This window comes from Aythya ferina, assembly GCF_964211825.1.
Source record: "Aythya ferina genome assembly, chromosome: 8".
NCBI lineage: Eukaryota > Metazoa > Chordata > Aves > Anseriformes > Anatidae > Aythya > Aythya ferina.
This window is the reverse complement of record NC_140304.1, coordinates 14,473,627-14,493,731: the sequence shown is the minus strand read 5'-3', so window position 1 is coordinate 14,493,731 and position 20,105 is coordinate 14,473,627. Positions and strand designations below refer to the sequence as shown.

Here is a 20,105-nt window from a genome sequence, read left to right as displayed (position 1 = left end):
CAGTTGAGGGAAGTGATTGTTCTGCTCTAGTCTGCACTCATGAAACCTCACCTCAAGCACTGTGTGCAGTTCTAGGTGCCACAAGAGAAGAAAGAAATAAAACTATTAGAGAATGTCCAAAGAAGGGCAACAAAGATAGTGAAGGGTCTAGAGGGCAAGACATATGCAGAGTGGCTGAGTTCACTTGGTTTGTTCAACTTAGAGAACAGAAGACAGACAGAAGACCTCGTTGCACTCTACAGCTTAGTCACAAGGGGGAGCAGAAGGAGAGGCGCTGATCTCTTCTGTCTGGTGATCGGCAATAGGACCACGGGGAACAGCACGAAGCTGTGTCAAGGGAGGTTCACGTTGGCTAAGGGGAAAAGGTTCTTCACTGAGAGGGTGGCCAGGCACTGGAACAGGCTCCCCAGGGCAGTGATCCCAGCAGCAATCCTGATGGAGTTCAAAAAGCGTTTGAAAAATAAGTTTGTTTGTTTTTCTGCAGAGCAAGTAATCCATTTAATGTTTTCTTTAAAAATAAATAAATACATACATACATAGAAGAATGCTTATGTAGCATATCACCAAATTTCACAATTCTCTTTTTCTCTTTGATCATAATTATTGGATGTATAAATATGGATCTATCCTTATTTCTTGTAACTGAAACCCTCTGAATAGTGATTAAAGAAATAAAGCTATGCATTTTTAGGCTATCATTTTATAAACTTCTTTGTCAAATGTACATTTGACTATTAATCTAGAATAGATATCACTTAAACCCATAAATCATTGTCTTCGTTGTTTGTTTTGGTCACATCTGCATCCTTTTAATAACTTATAATATTCACAGTAATTTTATTTTTATACACATTATTCTGTTTTCTATTATGCAGCAATTTTGTATGCAGAACTATAAACTAATTTGCACATGTGAATAAATATGTCTGGAATTATATCTGAAAGAAAATCACATCCTTGTCTGCTTTTTCTTCTCTATTACTTGCAAACAGTTAATACAGTGGAGAAAATAGGAGTCTAGAGAATCAATGGTGTTTCCCATGAGGAAGGAGTAATCTGGGGTTTGAGTCAAGCATGTCTGTTAGTACCAGATCAAACTCTCTCCTGTGGGTCTACATTTTTTTCCCTTCTGTGGTTTAACACAGTAGGCAGGCAAGCAATGCACAGCCATTCACCCATTCACTCATTCACCCAACTTTGGAATAAAAAAAAAAAGGGGGGGGGGGGAGAACTCATGGGTTGATATATAGGCATTATAATAGGATAGAAAAAGAAGGGAAAATAATAATATTATTAGTAAAAGAATATATAAAACAAGTGATGCACAATGCAATCGCTTACCACCTGGTGACCGATGCTCAGCCACACCTCCAGCAGCAGGTACATCCCCTCCCCACGCCACCCCTTGTTTATGCCAGTTCCCCTATGTTTATTGCTCAGTATGACATCTTATGGTATGGCATATCCTCTTGGTCAGTTTGGGTCAGCTGTTCTGGGTCTGTCCCCTCCTGTTTCCTTGTGCACTCCCAGACTCCATGCTGGCACCACACCATGTATGGTATTCAATATTTGTATAATGCAAATCTGATTTCTCACAGGGCCTGTGTGACGCTATTGCAAACAGCTATCTACCATTCAAGGAGCAGTTGCTTAGCAAGACAAGAAATTGATTGACATATACACCAGTAATACAAAATACATTTTTCTCATCATTTGTTCAGATTTATAAGGTGTATTTGGTAACTTGGATCTATATGCTTTTGGAATAACCAGCTTTCATTACTTCTGTGAGTTCTATGAACCCATTAATAGCTTTTGAAAATTATTTTTAGGGATTTTTATCTTTCATTCAATGTTTATGTGTTTATTGCATATTTAATTAGTTAAGGATTGGGTTTTTTGTTTGTTTGTTTGTTTTGTTTTGTTTTTTCTTTCAAAATGAGCACACCAAAGACACATTCCATCCCAGACTATAAAGCTTTGCTTTACAAAAGCAAGAAAAATACAAAATGGGTACAAGGTACCTCTAGCAATAGAAAAAAAAAATCCTCAAAACTGTCAGTTAAAAGAGTGAAAGCAAATAGTTGGAAGTAATCTCCCATCATTCAGCCTTTCTGAGAGCTCCTTTTCTATTCTCCTTTCCACTCAGGCAACTTTCAATGGCTTCTGGGGTAAACAAATATCATAAGGATCCCTCTAGATTTACAAAAAAAGGCTTCTAAGTCTGGGTTAGTTTTGGATCTTTTCTCTACCTCAGGCAGTTCAGCCTGTACTGATGCTGTAACTTTGCCCTTTTCATTTTTAAACTCTACGTGTCAAAATATTCTCAAAACCATACTCATTTGTTCTACAGAAAGGAAGAAGGCCTTCCTCTGTTCTCATGTCCACTATCGTCAACCTGATCTCAACTGTGTTTTTAATAATATATCATTTATATACTTAATACTTTTTTAAATGTGGTATATGTTAATTAATTCCACATTACACCATTATGTGTGCAATACAAAGGTGTTCTCTTCAAAATCCTATATACATAAGGTACTTGAGCTTCAGATTTAATTTTTCGGAATAAAAAAACTCCAGCTCTGATTCTAATGTAAAAATATTGATCATTGAGACATTTTATAATGTCTTTATAAATGAGACTAAAAGACTTCAACTGAGATACAATGAACTCCTACTATAACTAATGCTTTGTCTGAGAGTAGCCATGGCAGTATCATTTAAGCCTCTCCTGCCCTCTACCATGATAAATAAAACATTGAGAATGAACTAAAGAAAACAGATTAACATAAGAATTCTGCTGTGAATGTTCACTGTGGTGCACAAGAAACATGACTTAACTCTCTTCTCAAAATCATGTAATAATTACAGCCCTTGATCCACTAATAATAATAATAATAATAATAATAACAACAACAACAACAACAACAATTTTGATTGCTTATCCATCATCACATCATGTCTGCCTTTGTGTCTATGCAGAAGCATAGGATACATGAGAAGTCACTGTTAATGCAATTTTTCTGGCAAGGAGTGGATGATGAAGGTTGCCTCATCTAGCCTCAACCAGGACCATCTCCAGATAGTTTTCTCCTTTGTAGGCTGAAGTTAGCCCTCAGACTTAAAATTTTAATTCTCCAGTAGTTTTATAATTTTTCTATATATCTCCTTTCTTCTGTGAACAGGTAAATTGCTGTCTAACCTCTACCCAAACAATGATGAACAGAACAAAATTACTCTGATACTTGTTTCATGCAAGTGATACTCATCAGCTGAGTCTTGGAACTCTCAAAATATTAGAACTGATTAATCTTTTCCTAACAGGAAAAGATTGAAGGAGTTGTAGAAGGAGTAAGTTAAATGAGTGAGGCAAAATTCATCCCAGAGTTTTACTCCACACCAGAGGATGAATATGGTTTAGCATAATTCATAGTCAATCCCTAATCTGGTAGGAGAAACATGGACTAACCAACAGTAAAAAGATAACCTGTTGCATTCAGTTCAGATACACAGCTACTGAATACGGTCTTCACCCTTTAAAAAACACTGAAACCTCATAAACATTGATGTAGAGGGAAAAGTCCAATTGAAATACAAATTACAGCAACTTTAATCTAGTATCAACCAACATTTACCTTTTGTTGTTGTTCAGAAGGATCAGCTTTTGAGGTGAATCTTGTCTTCTTTTTTCAGAAATCTTGATATTGTTAATGGGACTGCTTATATTCAATGTGTAAAAACTTCATCACAGGAAAGTTCAAATAGATTCACATTTTGTTTCTTGTAAAGTACACAAAGAGGTCTCAGAGAAAAATAGTAGATGTTTCAAGCAGAACAATCGTGCATAATGTTTCAACATGACTTGGGCTACTGTTTATGAAACCATATTCCATTACAGCTTGGCTTAAGATAGAACTTTAATATAATGCAAAAGCTTGATGTTAGATTTCCAAAAAGAGAATTTTGCTAAAGTTCAAACATGGCCTCCTAATATTTACAAAACTTCATAAACAATTTTTTTAATCTGACTTTGCAAAGTGAAAAAAAAAGACCACTGTCTACAACAGTGTACTGGGTTTATGTGGCAAGGTTTTAGTATCTTGGGGGCTGCAGGGATGGCCTCTATGAGAAAAGACCAGGAGCTTCTCCATGTCAGATCCATGTCAGTTCCAGCAAGTTCAAAAAGGGACTGTCTGCTGGCCAAAGCTGAACCAGTCAGGCTGAAAAACATTGCACAGCAGCAGCTGGGAGAGAGAAGCGAGAAAGTGTGAGAGAAACAACCCAACAGAAATCAAGTTCCGCAAAAAAAAAAAAAAAAAAAAAAAAAAAAAAAAAAAGCAGGAGGAGGTGCTACAAGCAGAAGATCCCCTGCAGCTCATACAGAGGGTCATGATAAAACAAATTGTCCCCCTGAAGACCATGGTATACCACATTGGTGCAGATCTCCACACTGCAACCCATGGCAGAGCCCACACCACAGCAGGGGGATATGGTCTGAAGGAAGCTGAATGGTCTGAATGTGGAGAGTCCCTTCAGGAACAGACTCTTCTCCGGAACTGCAGCCTGTGGAGAAGAGCCCACACAGGAGCAGGTGATCTGGTGTGGAGATTCTTCTCTGTCTCTAAGTGCCTAGCAGAATATGCAGAAAAATCACATTAAGGAATTTAAAGTTTTTCTATTCTATTTGTTCTTTTTTTTTTTTTTTTTTTTTTTTTTGGTGTCTTCTCTTCAAGGCAATAAATTACATTTTTTACTTTAGAAGGATTAAAGCCTTGTGAGATGAACTTCAACATTATCCTTCTGCAAGGAATGCATGTTAGATCTTAAAAAATGAAAAACATGTTTGTGTCTGAGCACATTTTTTCTTTTGCTCTGCACTGGAATGCATGACCCCTGTTGCCTGCTAAGTATAGGGTAAGGGTGCAAGCACTTGAAATATATGTGATTGAACTCAGCATGTAGAGCTCCAAAGTACTCATTCTCAGTAAAAATGAAACTGTTTTTTACCAGAATATATATACCACAAGAATGCCACACATAATATTCAATAGCATACTACTATAAAAAGTCTCTCTCTTGAAGTACTACTGAAATGTTAGGGGTGCTTCTGAAATACTGCCCAGTGTTGATGTAATACAATGTGCTTCCTTAGGTGACTAGGTGACTAGGTACATGGAAGTTTATGATTGGTTCTATATTGCATTTGAATGTGAGTACATCAAGGCTTATATAACCACTGACACAATGTAAGTTCTACAGTACTGAGAACCTCTGATTTAAAAGTACACAATCCACAAATTCTAAATATTTAATCATGGTATAGTTAAAATAACTCTTTTTTTTTTTCTTTCCCTTACTAATTAAAAGCAGAACGAATCAAGTTCACAGATGGATGTTTGTGAATGCCGTAGTAGACACATTTTTGTATTTTGCTGAGGTTTGCCACCTAGATTTATTCTTCAAAAATCAAAATTATTTTGGAAGTTGTACAGAATTTATTCATCATTGTTATAAGTTGCCCCCTTAATTAATTTTCAGAGAGCATTGCATTAATAATAGAAAGGAATTTATTGAGTAAGCAACAGCAAGCAAAACAGCGCTGGGCGGCCGGGGAGTCTCGGCTCCACCAACGGCGCGCACCTCACCCCCGCCAGGGTCCCTTTTTATATCTTGGTAATTCTGGGATTACGCAGCACATCCTGGTATATTCTGCGACTGCGCGCACTGTTGCTAGGGGGTCGTCTCTGTCCCTCTGGTGGTCGTGAAGATGAAGGCCGTAGTCTTCCTCCGCGTTGTGGTTCAACTTCTTTTTTTTTATTTGGTCATGTTGGCCCAGCGTGAGACAGGAATGCAGGATGTTGATACACTAGTTTAGCAACTTATCAGGAGATGGTTACATGAACTTTGCAGCAGTGTCTTTGAACAAAAGAGGCAACTGAGATGCAGAAGGAGAGAAGGGGAGGGGGTTCTCTTTTTTGTTACATTAAGCAAAAGAATTTTCATAGTGTCTAGCCAAGTATTATACATCTTACTTCAGCAGGGAGCTTTTGCAACTCCTGCTCCTCAAACGGAACTCCTTGTTTTATAATACAAAAGACAATGAACAAACATTTATTGTGTATTACAATCCCTCCTTTTTCTTTTAGTTACTCATTTTGTTCATTGAAGCTCTGCAATGCCTGGCTATTAAGAACTAATGTTTCCTCGATTCCTTCGTTGGTACTTATTGGCTCGTATTTGGCATGTATGAGCATTAGATGTGCCGCTTCTAAACATCCCTTTACAATCGCAATCAATTTATTAAAAATACATGGTCCAAAAGTTAGTGCTATTATTAATAACAACAAAGGTCCTGCTATTGTTGATAATAAAGTAGTAAGCCAAGGTGAATAATTAAACCAAGATTCGTACCAGCTCTGTTGGGCTTCATTCTCCTGTTTCCTTTTTTCCAACCCTTCCCTGGGTCTTGCCATTGTATCTCTTACCACTCCAGTGTGATCAGCATACACAGCATTCCTCTTTCAGGGCTGCAAACAGCCCATCCTGTTGAAAAATACCAAATCTAATCCCCTACGATTTTGTAACACTACCTCTGAAGTGACCTGATAGATTTTCCAGGGCCGAGATGGATTGTTCAGTTTGGGTCAGGTCCTCGTCCACAGCAACGCGTAAGGAAGTAAATTCTTGATTTTGTTTAACCAATGAGGCTACCCTAGTCCCCACTCTAGCTCCTCCCAGGATTATTAGGGTGGCCAAAGTCAGAGCCGTGAATGGTTCCCGTCTTTCCAGATGATAACTTGCCACTGTGTGCTGGGTATACATACAATCCTCAGGGTGGTATAGAATCCTTGGTATAATTATCACCTGTATACAAAAATCACGAGATGCATTAAAGAGTTTTAGTGATAGACAAAGAGTTACGCCCACTCATGAACAAACCCACCTAGCGTTGTTGGCTGGGATTAGCCACTCGGTTGATTGTTTTCCATTCTCCATGGTATTACATAGATGACACTTCCCACTAGGAACCGTGCCCACACACCTACCACCTCCAGTGACTTGTGTTAGTGTTACCCTTATGTCTTTTCCCCAACTGCAATGTAGAGGGCTGTTCTTGTTTGTGCGGGTGGGCTCCCCAGGATCCCCAATAGCATCATAATATGAAGGCCTTATACTAAAGCATAATCAACAGTGTTTTGTTACATTTGGGCTTGTTTTGTTTAATAATTGGTAGCTGGCATTCATGACCCCCCCCCATATGTTATTCTCAACTATGTTATCATTCTCAGCTTTACCTGAGCTTGTAGGGCTGCCGAGGGTTGGCACTGTAGTATTTTCCACAGGCTGGATTCCCTGGACATTTTCTGACAATACCTCATTTGTTCCTACTGCCTGGGGCCTATCAGCATCCTCCTTTTTATTAGTATGAGTCCTCCCCTATCTGTTCTGTGTTCGTAAAATCTGACATTTTCCTAGTACCCAGCTAGTATCGTCCAAGTTTGTTATATTTATATATAGAACCTTGCAAATTTCTTTATTTCCGTGGAAGGTTCCTGTATACCCTATACCATGCCCTTGCCACCTGTAACGGGGATCCACTTGTCAGTTACAACCTTGCGGCCCATATCCCACTTGTAAGAATTTATTCCGACCAGCCTCGAGTGTCCAGTCCGTAGCAATGGTTTCACACCCCCAGTATGCACAATAATATGCGTTTGGATAATTACAGTACCCCTTTCCTGGGTTAGAACTTGGGCAGAAATAAAATCCTGATAGGTTAAAGCATGGCTGCACTGACACCAGGTCACATAATGTGATGCGGAAACTGGGAGCACCCGCTGTCGTTGTTTGCTGGATGATGAATTGATCCTCCCATCTGATTAAGCTCCATTTAAAAGGCTGGTGGGGATGCGCAGACCCATAGCTGACCAAAACGATGATACTGACTCCCATGTATCGTAGGAGGTGGTCGGAGCCCATCTAAATTGTCGGCCCCTCAGTCCCCCACCGTTTTCACTTCTCTGCCTCGCTTGTCAGTTCGGTTGTAGCGAACTACAAGGTATCGGTTGGTATCGGTATTTGGTTGTGAGGCATTGGAACAGGCTGCCCAGGGAAGTGGTGGAGTCACCATCCCTGGAAGTCTTCAAAAGACGCTTAGATGTAGAGCTTAGGGATATGGTTTAGTGGAGGGCTGTTAGCGTTAGGTTGGAGGTTGGACTCGATGACCTTGAGGTCTCTTCCAACCTAGAAAAATTCTGTGATTCTGTGATTCTGTGATTCTGTGATTCTGTGATTCTGTGATTCTGTGATCGGTTCTTCTTGGCAGCAGCAGTGTTCTTCAGGGGAACCTACTAGGGAGCCTTCGAAACAGGGCCTCCTCCCCTTCCCACGATACACAGATAATACACAATACTTATCGAGTCCGTCTTAGCGTCAGCTTCAAGTCGTCAGGGCCTGGAGCTGCCTCCCATTTACGTTCCCGGATTGGTCCTTTCACTCGGCCGGCATGCGTCCATCCTTTCTCCGCAGTTCGAATAGCCGTTTCTGTGGTAAGCAAAACAACATAGGGGCCTTCCCCATCGTGGTGTTAAAGAAGTCTCTTTCCAAGTCTTAATTAGAATTGAGGGTGATCAAGTGGCAATTCCGAGTCATAGGGCATACCATATAGCATTTCAAAAGGAGAAATTCCTATACCAGTTCTGGGTTGTGTCCATATGTTTAACAGTGCAAGAGGTAAGCATTTTACCCAAGAAGCCTTAGTTTCCAGCACAAGTTTTGTTAGTTGTTTCTTAATTTCACCATTCATTTGCTCTACCTTTCCAGAAGAGGAGGGGTGCCAGGGGCTGTGAAAATCCCACTCAATCTCTAAGGCCTGCTTTAATCCTTGCAGTAAAGCTTTACACCCATTCAGTCACGTGGTCGATTAGGACAAACAAGTAACTCAGTAAAATCTACCTGTATACTTTGGAAAGGTCAAAGCCCTGGCTCCCGTCCCCCTCTAGATAGGTTACAGAAGACCTTTTTATTTACCCTTTGACATATAGTACATCCTCTGCATGTGTGCTTCCCTAAAGTATATATTCCTACACAGACATGCTTTCTTAGAACAACATCACACATTGCTTGCACCTCCCAATGATTCTTCTGATGTAAAACAGTTATTTGCCTCATTATCACTTTATTCAGCATTTCTCTCCCATCAGGGAGTATCGATTTTCCTTAAAATGATCCACATATTTATAACATTAATACCTCCTTGGGAGGTTGTAATTGCTCCAAAATCTTTTTTAGAATTTATCCAAATAGATAGGTGTCCCTGTAAACCCCTAAAGTAAAATTGTCCACCTATATTGTTGCTTCCGCCCCCATTTCAGGGTCTTTCCAGTCAGAGGTGAATATACGTTTGCTCTCAGGGCCTGAGAGCACTCCATTAATAACACTGTTATTCCAGTCTAACAATTTACTAGTTGAATGCCCAATTTAATCATCAAATCCCTTCCCAACAAGTTAGTTTCCGCCTTGGATACATACAATAATTGCCCAGTGATCATTTTATCCCCTGGTCTCAGCTTGGTATCCCCCAAAAGTGGCACTGTTATCCCAGTCCCTTCTACCCCCATCACATTTAGGGTTTCATTAGTTAATTTAATCCCTGATACTTTACAAGTCAGTAATGACTTAGCTGCTCCAGTGTATTGGGTTTGATGGCAAGGTTTGAGGGTGTGTGAGGGGTGTGGGGGTGGGAAACTGCAGTGGCAGCCCCCGTGAAAAACAAAACAAAACAAAAACAGAAACCTCCCCGTGGTAGATAAGGGACAATTTCATCTGGCCCTAAAGGGGCCCACTGCTGCCCAGAGCCAAGCCATAGCAACATAGTCCGTGCCTCTGTGAGAGCACATCCACGAAAACAAACAAACAGACAAACAAACAAACAAAAACCTGCTGCTCAACAGCAGCTGGGAGAGCGAGAAACCCCCCCGAAGACACCAAAGTCAGTGCAGAAGGAGGGGGAGGAGGCGCTCCAGGCGCTGGAGCCGAAGCCCCCCTGCGACGGCTGGAGAGGCCCCTGGTGGAGCAGGCTGTTCCCCCCTCCCTGATGCTTGGGAAACTGAACAAACACCACAGCAAATATGCAAATATACCATAACTTCTAGACTGTTACTTAGATAATACCTACATCACCTTTCCCTGCTCATTCAACTTCGAATACCTTTAACACTTTCCACAAACCTTTTAACACTTCCTTTATCTTTCTCTAGCCTTTACTTTTCTAATGCCGACATCAAAGGCTCAGTCAGGGGCCAACTTAATTCCGTACCTTTTCCCTCCAAGATGCTGAAACAACATCAATATACAACATTTCATCCTGTTTTCCTTCTTTCCACAAAAACAACATTGACTGTAATATGGTGTTATAATTAGTAGTTCCATTTAGGGGCCACTCCGCTCCATCCTCTAGTTTATAAAGTGGCCACCACTGATTACAATATTTGATAAGAGTTCTTTTACTTTCTGTACCCTCTCACCCCACTATATCCCTCCAATGCGTTAGTATACATCCTAGGAGGCTTTTCCTTGGGATTTCTTTGCTTTGAACTTTTCCTATTGTAATCTACAGTGGTTAATATTCCACCGTTTTCCTAGAAGCTCTTTACTAGTCAATCCCAATCCCTCCAAAATCCACAATATACAGATACACAAGTAAAAACAGACCACTGTAAATTAACTGCCTGTAGACAATTATACTGGGGACATTTAAACCTGATGAGCCGATAATATGCCTGGGCAAATTTTGTTCCCTTAGACATACACCTCAATGGCAGTTCTTATATTTACATATTAACATATTAACATATGTATAAAAGAACACTTTAACAAAAATGCCCGGGCTTTTATATATACAATATACAATGTACAGTTATTATTCCAGTTAGAATTATTCCTCAGCAGCTGCAAACATTATGCCAGTTGCCATTAAAGATCACTTACCCTCCTCCTGTCTCTTTCTTAAAATCTCAGACGTCCCCGGAGTTAATGGGGACTGCCACATATTCCTAGTCACTGGTCCCTGAGTGCTAGAATCAGAGTTGCTATCAGAGTCTCCCCGGGGTTGCAGATTAGGAAGCCTGGGAGTTGGAGGGGCTGCAGGTGGGGATGGTGGAATATAGGGAGGCAGTGGGGCTGGAATCTCTAATTCTCGGTTTATCTTGTGCCTCCCATCCCCTCCTTTTTCTTTTAGAGGATATAAATTGGCTCGAGTTTCCGAGCTGATCCACAAATGTGCATATTCACTTTCTTCCAAACTAAAAGGTTCTTTTGAGTTTACATAAATATTTAGGGCCTGGCAAACCCAATCTTCAAAGGACCCAAATACAGGCCAGTAAAGGTGGTCTCCTCAAATCTGTTTACCACCCCAAACTTCAACACAATAATGTATCATTTTTACTTTATTCCTTCCCTGCCTAAAAGGGGAATCCTCCCAATTTTTAATCATTAATCCCGGGGTAACCTAACATCAGACGTTACCCCGCCCATGGGACCAGAAGGCTTACTCTTCTTCTGTCCCATCTTCTGGAGCGCCTTCACACACACACACAAATCGCTTCCCCCTTTTCGTGGCCCAGTCCCTCGCGGGATGTGGGAACCGCACTACCGAGGGGTCCACACTCGCTTCGTCCGCAATTGGACGTCTCACAGCGACACGCTCCAGGATACCCAACCCCAACCGAACGGATCACCGGCCTATACTTACTCACTCCTGAGTCTTCGTTCGGTCTTCGTGCACAAAGATTACTAGGGGTTGCCGGCTTTATTTGCTTGCTGCCGAATTTAGGGTTCGTCGGTGAAGGATTTGAATGAAAGCAGTCCTAGCGAAGGCCGCTGAAATCAGCGGGGCGCCCCCTCCGAAGGTCTTTCAATCAGATTGCCTTCATCCGAGTCACGGCACCAAATTTGTTATAAGTTGCCCCCTTAATTAATTTTCAGAGAGCATTGCATTAATAATAGAAAGGAATTTATTGAGTAAGCAACAGCAAGCAAAACAGCGCTGGGCGGCCGGGGAGTCTCGGCTCCACCAACGGCGCGCACCTCACCCCCGCCAGGGTCCCTTTTTATATCTTGGTAATTCTGGGATTACGCAGCACATCCTGGTATATTCTGCGACTGCGCGCACTGTTGCTAGGGGGTCGTCTCTGTCCCTCTGGTGGTCGTGAAGATGAAGGCCGTAGTCTTCCTCCGCGTTGTGGTTCAACTTCTTTTTTTTTATTTGGTCATGTTGGCCCAGCGTGAGACAGGAATGCAGGATGTTGATACACTAGTTTAGCAACTTATCAGGAGATGGTTACATGAACTTTGCAGCAGTGTCTTTGAACAAAAGAGGCAACTGAGATGCAGAAGGAGAGAAGGGGAGGGGGTTCTCTTTTTTGTTACATTAAGCAAAAGAATTTTCATAGTGTCTAGCCAAGTATTATACATCTTACTTCAGCAGGGAGCTTTTGCAACTCCTGCTCCTCAAACGGAACTCCTTGTTTTATAATACAAAAGACAATGAACAAACATTTATTGTGTATTACAATCATGAAACCTGGGGAGCAGTTCAAAGACAAATTTCCCACCAAATGTATCAATCTATACTAATTTGAATTAGCCCCTCTGAAAACACTGTTAATTGCCTAAGGAAAAGGTCTAAGTACATGATTTGATTAGTCTAAAATTCAGTTGTTTTTGATTTATTAGCCCAGCAGTAGGAAATTAATTCTGTCCCTAGAATTCCATGACTCCCCTGCCATTCACAAAAAAAAAATCAATTTAAGGCACTATTAAAGCATACCAGCCTAGATTATAATTTCTAGGTTTATTCACAGGATGACAAAACACTAAGTAATCCCAAAATAATAGAATCATTAAGGTTGGAAAAGACCTTCAAGATCATCTGGTCCAACCATCCCCCTATTACCAATGTCACTCACTAAACCATGTCCCTAAGCGCTGTTATAAATGAAGTCTCAACTCAATCTGAATTTAGTAATATTTATAAAATGAATATTTATAAAAGGTATAGAAGGCAAGTAAACAGCGCTGGGTGTGCAGGGGGTCTACGCTCCACCAACACGCACACACAAACATCAAACATTCTAAATATACAGAACATTGCTTTTACATACTAATCCCGAGTATGCCTATACAATCAGAAAAGGTAACAAACAATCCTTTAAGTTCCATGACTTACTAAACTCGAGTATGCCTGTACATATGTACAATCAGAAAAGGTAATATTATATATGGAGTGGTAATTCGTGTAGAGAAAATGGTTGATACTAATAAAGGAGAGATTTAGGAGTGTGGCCATGGGGGTTGGAAAGCCCCGTGGTTGATGATAACATCAGACTCTTAACGATGAGGCCATCAGGAATATAAAAGAGTTTAGAGGGAACAAAGAAGGGTGATTCAGGAGACTCCATGAAGTCTCTGGTTGCTTGCTCTCCAGCCGTTAAGGCATAGAAGTTTCTGGGTGTTTGCTGTGGTTGTTATATTCAAAGTTGTTTGACCAATTAGAAGTTGTTTTGCAAAGATCTGCTGTGGAGACAAGGGTATAAGAGGGGAGCCTGCCCTCAAGGAAAAAAAAAAAAAAAAAAAAAAAGGCAATGCAATGTGATGAAGTTACGTCATCAATAAAGAAGCAGAAAGAAGGAATGAAAAGGAACAGGCTAGCAGAACGGAGAAAAGGACAGGAACAGGCACACTGATTGCTTCATGAAGATGGTTTCGACCAAACTCAGCAAACCGCTCAGAGAAGCTCGTACTGAAAGTTGCTGGAAATAGACGCACCAGAGCTGGAGAGAAGCTCAAGCTGAGAGAAGCAGACCCGCGCACACAACTGCCCCTCGCTGGTAAGCAGTTGCGCATTATGGGGAATCATACGTCCTTAGGAACAAAGACTGTCCTGGTAACCTTACAGCTTATTCTCCTTCTTAACAATCAGACAGTTTATGATCCTGAAATATGGGACCAAATTGAGGTCAAGGTGTGGGACTCCACCTCCTCCTTTAGCTCTGCCATGAGGCTGATCAGATCCTCCACCTGCTTGCAGTGCATGCAGGCAGTATCTCTGCCACCCTTCATTGGCAGCAACGGGCTCAGGCACTCCCTGCAGCCAGAGACCTAACAGCCACATCTTTGGGCAGGCACTTGGTCTGGGTTGCCACACTCTTTTTTGCAAGCTCTTTGGGGAGCACTTGCCACCTGGCAGTGACCATGGCTGGGTTTGGTGTCTGTGAGGCAGCTGGTAAGTGAGCTGGTCTCCTGAGTAGGGGGGGATCCTCTGCCCTCCTTGCTAGCCCTGCAAGCACAAACTGCTGTGCCACTGTCTTACTGACATGCCATGCCCTGATCGCCTGCCCTGTTCCCTGCTGGGGTCTGGTGGGGCCTATTGGCTCCCTCGGTTGCCTCGAGTGGCCTGGAAGCAGAAAAGCACCTGCCTGCCATGATCCCAGCTGCAGAACGTGACTGCCCAGGAACCAACATGGTAGAGATGATCAGAACCTCAAAAATATAGGTAGCGTTTTGTGGATTTCCTATGCCTTTCAGTCAGAAAATGTTGGCCACGTTTGGCAGTTAGTGCCTAGCTGACAATTTTGCCTTTAGAAGTTTCCTTTAAGAGGAACAATTTAAATGTGTCTTTCCAGTAAAAGGAACAAATACAGAAGAATTCACTCAGCTTGAAATAACTTGTTTTAGGCAAAATCTTGGTATTAGCCTGCTTGCCATTTACTGTTCAAAAAGAATGTTTTTCTACAACATGTAAGGATAATCTACCCGATTCATCTTAATAAATGTAGTCCTGAATCTGGTAAAAATCTGGATTTTCCACATTGCATTACCCCACTGATGTTATTTTGGGCTTAAGTCAATTAAAGTTAAGCTTCAGCTAGAATTTACTTTAGATCTTAAGGATATTAAAGGATATTTGTCTTTTTTAGGGAAAGCTGATCAGTTAATTGGAAGTTTTTTGAGTTCACAGTCAATTGACTGTGAGTTAAAATAAGTGCAATTTGTTATGTTCTAGCAAGAGGTAAAAATGCAGAGGTAAAGGTCAAAATTGCTTTTGAAGCTGAAGACTCAGTTTCATAATCTGCTGATGACTCAGAAAAAGAGATCAGGTTCGCATTAACTCTTCTGTTTAATTAAGTTTCATCCCCTGAATGAGGTAAATTGCTGTAAAGCTGTAAAGCGCCTTCTAATGCTGTATATATATATAATATATATATATATATTCATTCTGGAACTTAATATAACAATGATGTTTTAATGAATAGTCAAAGGAAAATAGTAGATCACTATGCAGTTCACCATAACGCTTACTGGACCATGCCTCTGATGAAATACAACAATCTCTGGCACAAGAATTCCCACTATGCAGTGGAATCATTTAGAAAAGAACTTGTCAACACTGCATGATTCAGAGAGTGATCTGCCAGGTCATTCATTAGGTATTTGCTTGAGTATTTTTGCATGCAAAACTCTTGTGGAAGACCTGAAAATGCATTATAAAGAGAAGGAAATGATGCATTCTTGCATGTTAAAAATCAGTTTCATTAATTTAAGTCTAAAAGCAATTTGAGATTACTTGATTTTTAACAGAAGCATGATCTAATCATGGAATAGGTTTGCTCTTCATTAGACTGATCACAGGCTACGATGGCTGTTCACAATTTAATGTTTGGTTGTTTTTCTTATTGGTCTTTTTTGCACAAATTGTAATACTGCTTTTAAAAATGGTTTTGTGTTTTTAATTGAAAGGTGGTTTTTTTGTTGTTTTTTTTTTTTTGGGGGGGGGGTGTTATTCAGCAGAGCAGTCATCCATAACATGGTAGACAGGGAAAATACTGTGGTTTTTAGACATCAAGCTTGAAAAGCTTGTCAGCAGAATCAAGACTTCCACTTTACAGATTGTTCCAGTTCATTGACTGAATACATGAGGAAAGAACAATTTGAGCATAGGTCAGGATCCTGCTGTCATTATTTTTACAGCATGTTTCACCATGTGCTTGCTTAATAGTGATACATTGAGAAGGGCAGAACTGGTGTGGCACAGACCTGGTGTGCATGGAAGAAATAATCTCACTAGATCAGATGTAAAGGGAAGCATTTAGATGGCAAGTAAAAAAATAAGTTTTGCGTCTTAAAGTAGACATACCTGATTTGTCACAGTAGTATCAAATTTTCTATTTGTCTGGTTGCAGTACAGTCAGATGCTGAAAGAAAAAGAGTTCATCAATTTTGCCTGTACGTGCTTTGACAGCACTATCATCTTTCATTTTCACTTTTTGCAAGTAAAGTCTTCAAAAATCTGTACATTTTTGCCTTCTGCAGATTTGACAAAATGGACATACTCAAGCAGGTCTTGCTGAAGTTAAAGAAAGCAACAGCAAATTTGTGTAACTCTTTTATTTCTTTCATTCAACTGAAGCTTAGAAGAAATGGGTGAGTGACTGTAAGCAAAAACTTTCTCTTTGTTAGTCTATGCCAGTTCTTAACTCTTGAGAGCGCTTTCAGATTTTTCTACAAGCAGCTTATATTTATCTCTTAAAATGGCAAAGTGAAATATGTCTTTTTTTTTTTTCAAACAGATTTGCCTGTCATTAAGACCAGCTGCAATGCTTGCAGAGTCAAAGACCACCAAACTGGAACTGCCAAGGCTGATAGTGCAAGGAAAGCTGGCAAAGTCATGGACAAAGGCCTGCTTGCATGTTATTCACAGGCCTACTCCAAGCTCTCTTTACTGGCAGTCTTCCTTCTGCTGTTTCTTCCATCATGCCAAATCATATCACCAGCCAGCTTTCCTCTTCTACCCCCAGTATACTTCCTATCCTATTATATAAACAGATTTTATTGTGCTTCTGTCACTTTGCAAAATGATCTGCGAGGTATAGAGAAACAGATCAGATCCAATGGGGTGGTCTCAACTTTTGGATACATACATTTTGTCTCTTCCAAAAACTTTATCTTGTTCTTTCAGGCAGTACTCATAGGAAGCTGTAGGTCACCTTTTTTGTTTGTTTGGTTGTTTTTTTTTGTTCCAAACCAGTAACTCTAGACCTTGTTTGCTGTTCAGTTTTACAGTTAAACACCTGCCTAATTACTACGCAACTTTGAATTCTGATCCAGTTCCATAGGGTGGCCCAAACAAGCAAAAAAATGATGATCTAGACACTGTCATCACCATCAAGGAAAATGACAACTGTCTGCTGATAAACCACTTATCTGCAAAAGAACAATGTTAAGAGACAATACAAATCATGGAAAATATATGTGAAAAATGTGTCTGTTTTAACCACAGCAACACTTCCAACAGTTTAATACATAATTGCTTGCATGATATATGATTAGGCGTAAGTTCACCTACTAATGATTTTAAATCTGTAAATTCAGGCTTAATTTGGAGACAGATATATGTATATGAATTAAATGGTGAATTTAAAAACTGAAAGCATAGTTTGAAATCATAAACTTTGACAAGATGAAATCCAGATGAACACTTCTACCTGTGTTGTCTTTACAGCAAATCCCATAGTAATAAAGACTAGCAGCTCCAAGTAAGGAGGCAAGGCATGCAATAAAAAGTAGAGAATTTTTATATCAGTTATAAACAAATAAATGCCTCGATTGTTGAACTGGACAGATGACTGAAATAGTTGATTGGTAGCATAGATTAAGGAAAAATAATAATCAAAAGAGAATTTTAAACTTTCTGTCAGGTTTATAGTAGTAGTATACATTTTCAAAATGTATATATATATATATATGTATCTTAAATTCAGCTTTTTTACAGTAACTGTTCACAACAAGAGGAATAAAGACCTGAAATATTGCCCGGAGAGGTTACAGAGTATCCATCCTGACAAATTTTTGAACCTTGACTGGACAAGGTCCTGAGAAATATGAGCTTTCTTAGAAGTTGGCCCTGCTTTGAACAGGGGATTGGATTAGACATCTCCAGAAATCCCCTCCAAACTAAATTATTCTACAATTATAACTGCGATTAACATGCTTCAGTGAGGTAGATGATCTCCAGCTTGAAAGAATTTATATTGACAGGTGTAAGTGTCCATATACATAGCATTTTTAACCCATATTAAATTTTAATTTCCTTATAAATTCTTGTAATTTGTAACTCAAATGAAATTAATTCAGATATCCACCATACCACTTCAGAAAGAATGTACATAATTGCAAGAATCAAAGAATCGCAGAATTGTCTAGGTTGGAAAAGACTTTCAAGATCAACTGGTCCAAACATCACCCTACTGCCTATGTCACCCAACTAACTTTGGGGATGAGGGCTTTGCCCTCACAGCAGCCCTCCAGCACAGGTCCCGCCTCCCAGCCTGCTTTAGGAGCACAGGGAAGGGAGTGAAGGGAAGTGGCAGAGAAGGGCGCAGGGAGGCTGCTACAACTGAGGGCAGGGAACAGGAAAGGAGGGAGCCACGCATCAGCACGGAGATGGCACGGCACAGCAGCCATTATGCGATGCCTTCCCCCTTGTGCAGCCACCATCACGTGACACCTCCTCCTTCATGCGGCCACCATTACATGACGTCTCTTCCCTTGCACCGCCACCATTTCGTGGCACCTGATCCCTCACGTGGCCTCCATCCCCAGACATCGCCACGCTTCCCACTCCTGGCTACCGTCTACCTGCCTCACCCTGGTGTTGTGCAGTGGTTCCTGGCAGCCGCCAGGCAGCGCCATCCCCTGGCCTCCGTTCACTTTTGTCTGGCCGGTCTGCTTGTGGCACAGGGACCCAGGCAGGGGATGAGGAGTGGGCCGGAGGCCCAGGCACAGGAGTGGAGGTGGTGGGCAGTCCCTGTGCCCAAGGGGCAGCCGTCTCTCTGGCAAGCAAAATGGCCCAGAAGAGCCATCCCCAGGAAAGGGGCCATCAGCCCCCGATACTCCTCCTCCTTCTGTATGAGGGCATCTTTCTGGCCACAGACGCCCACTCCCAGCATGGCCGTGTTGGACTATGGCCATGGCAGGGGCCATCACAAAGGCTTCCTGATGTCACGGTGTCATCTGCAGCAAATTTTGTTCAGGGCCCTATAAAACCCTCTGTGTCTGGCCCACCATTCACTGAGCTTCCAGGCCCCTGTGGTCGTGATACCCAGCGATGGTTGGAATGAAGAGGTCCTGGAGCAGTGCCTGTCACTGGGCTCTGTAGGACAGCAGAGAATTGGGTCTTGGAACCAGAGAAGTGGGGACAGAGGAGTACCACTGTAAGAGGAGCAATGCCTATCACCATGGCAGACGATGAGGAGCCTATGGAGGTGGATCAACCTCAGGAGGAGAAGGAAGAACCATTGGGGGTAGATCCACCTCCAACCCAGCTGATGTGGCATCGTGCCAGGGCTCCCATCTGTGAGACCACAACATCGTTATCGCAGGAGCGCCCGTAGAGCTCCTTGTTCACAGCACAACCTCCATCCCCACAATTCATTAAGAGAGGCCATCCATTAGCATCTCACGGGCTTGCCTGTAGGATGACTTCCTTTCCCAACCCCTATTCCCCATCCCCACCTCTCATGAAGAGGAGGCATCTTCCCTGTACAATGTCCCAAGTAGCAGGCAAGTCTGGACTTGGCTTCCTTTGGGCAACTGCACAGGACAACAGGAGGCCACCCTCAGAGGGCCACACTGGGCCTTGGGTGTCTCCTGGGAAGGAGAAGGTTGCCCAACAAGGGCTTGAAGGCAAAGTCGTGCCCTCCATGGCGTTGCACAGGGAACAGCAGCAGATCAATCAAAGCAGTGATGGAGACGAGCATTCCGCTGAAGAACCAGAAGGCTTCTGGTCTGCCAGGAAGAAGCACAGGAGTGAAGTGTTAAGTGCATTTAAGATGCTTCATTAGTGGTTCTTCCCAAGACTGGGCAACAAATTGCAATATTAATAATAATAGTAATTAACCAGCAATAAAATGACTTTCCTCTCTTACTTGGTGTCATTTTTGCTACTGCATCTGAACTGTGGCATCCCCTTCTGGACCTCGTTCTTACCAACAGGGATGGCCTTGTTAGGGATGTGAAGGTTGGGGGCAGCTTGGGATGCAGCG

At 41.5% G+C, this 20,105-nt stretch overlaps 2 long non-coding RNA genes across 2 annotated transcripts in view; one reads left to right on the top strand and one right to left on the bottom strand.

Annotated features, from left to right (window-relative positions):
- Positions 1 to 4,375: 4,375 nt before the first annotated feature.
- LOC311440611 overlaps positions 4,376 to 20,105 on the bottom strand; it is a 39,980-nt gene continuing 24,250 nt past the window's right edge. The window contains exons 2-3 of the long non-coding RNA XR_014695485.1: positions 16,199 to 16,256; positions 4,376 to 4,632 (exon numbers count right to left, since the gene is read on the bottom strand). This is a non-coding gene — a long non-coding RNA (uncharacterized lncRNA). The remainder of the gene's footprint in view (positions 4,633 to 16,198; positions 16,257 to 20,105) is intronic.
- LOC311440610 lies at positions 14,401 to 17,531 on the top strand. Its single transcript, XR_014695484.1, has 3 exons — positions 14,401 to 14,557; positions 16,375 to 16,485; positions 16,632 to 17,531. It is a non-coding gene; the product is annotated as an uncharacterized lncRNA (long non-coding RNA).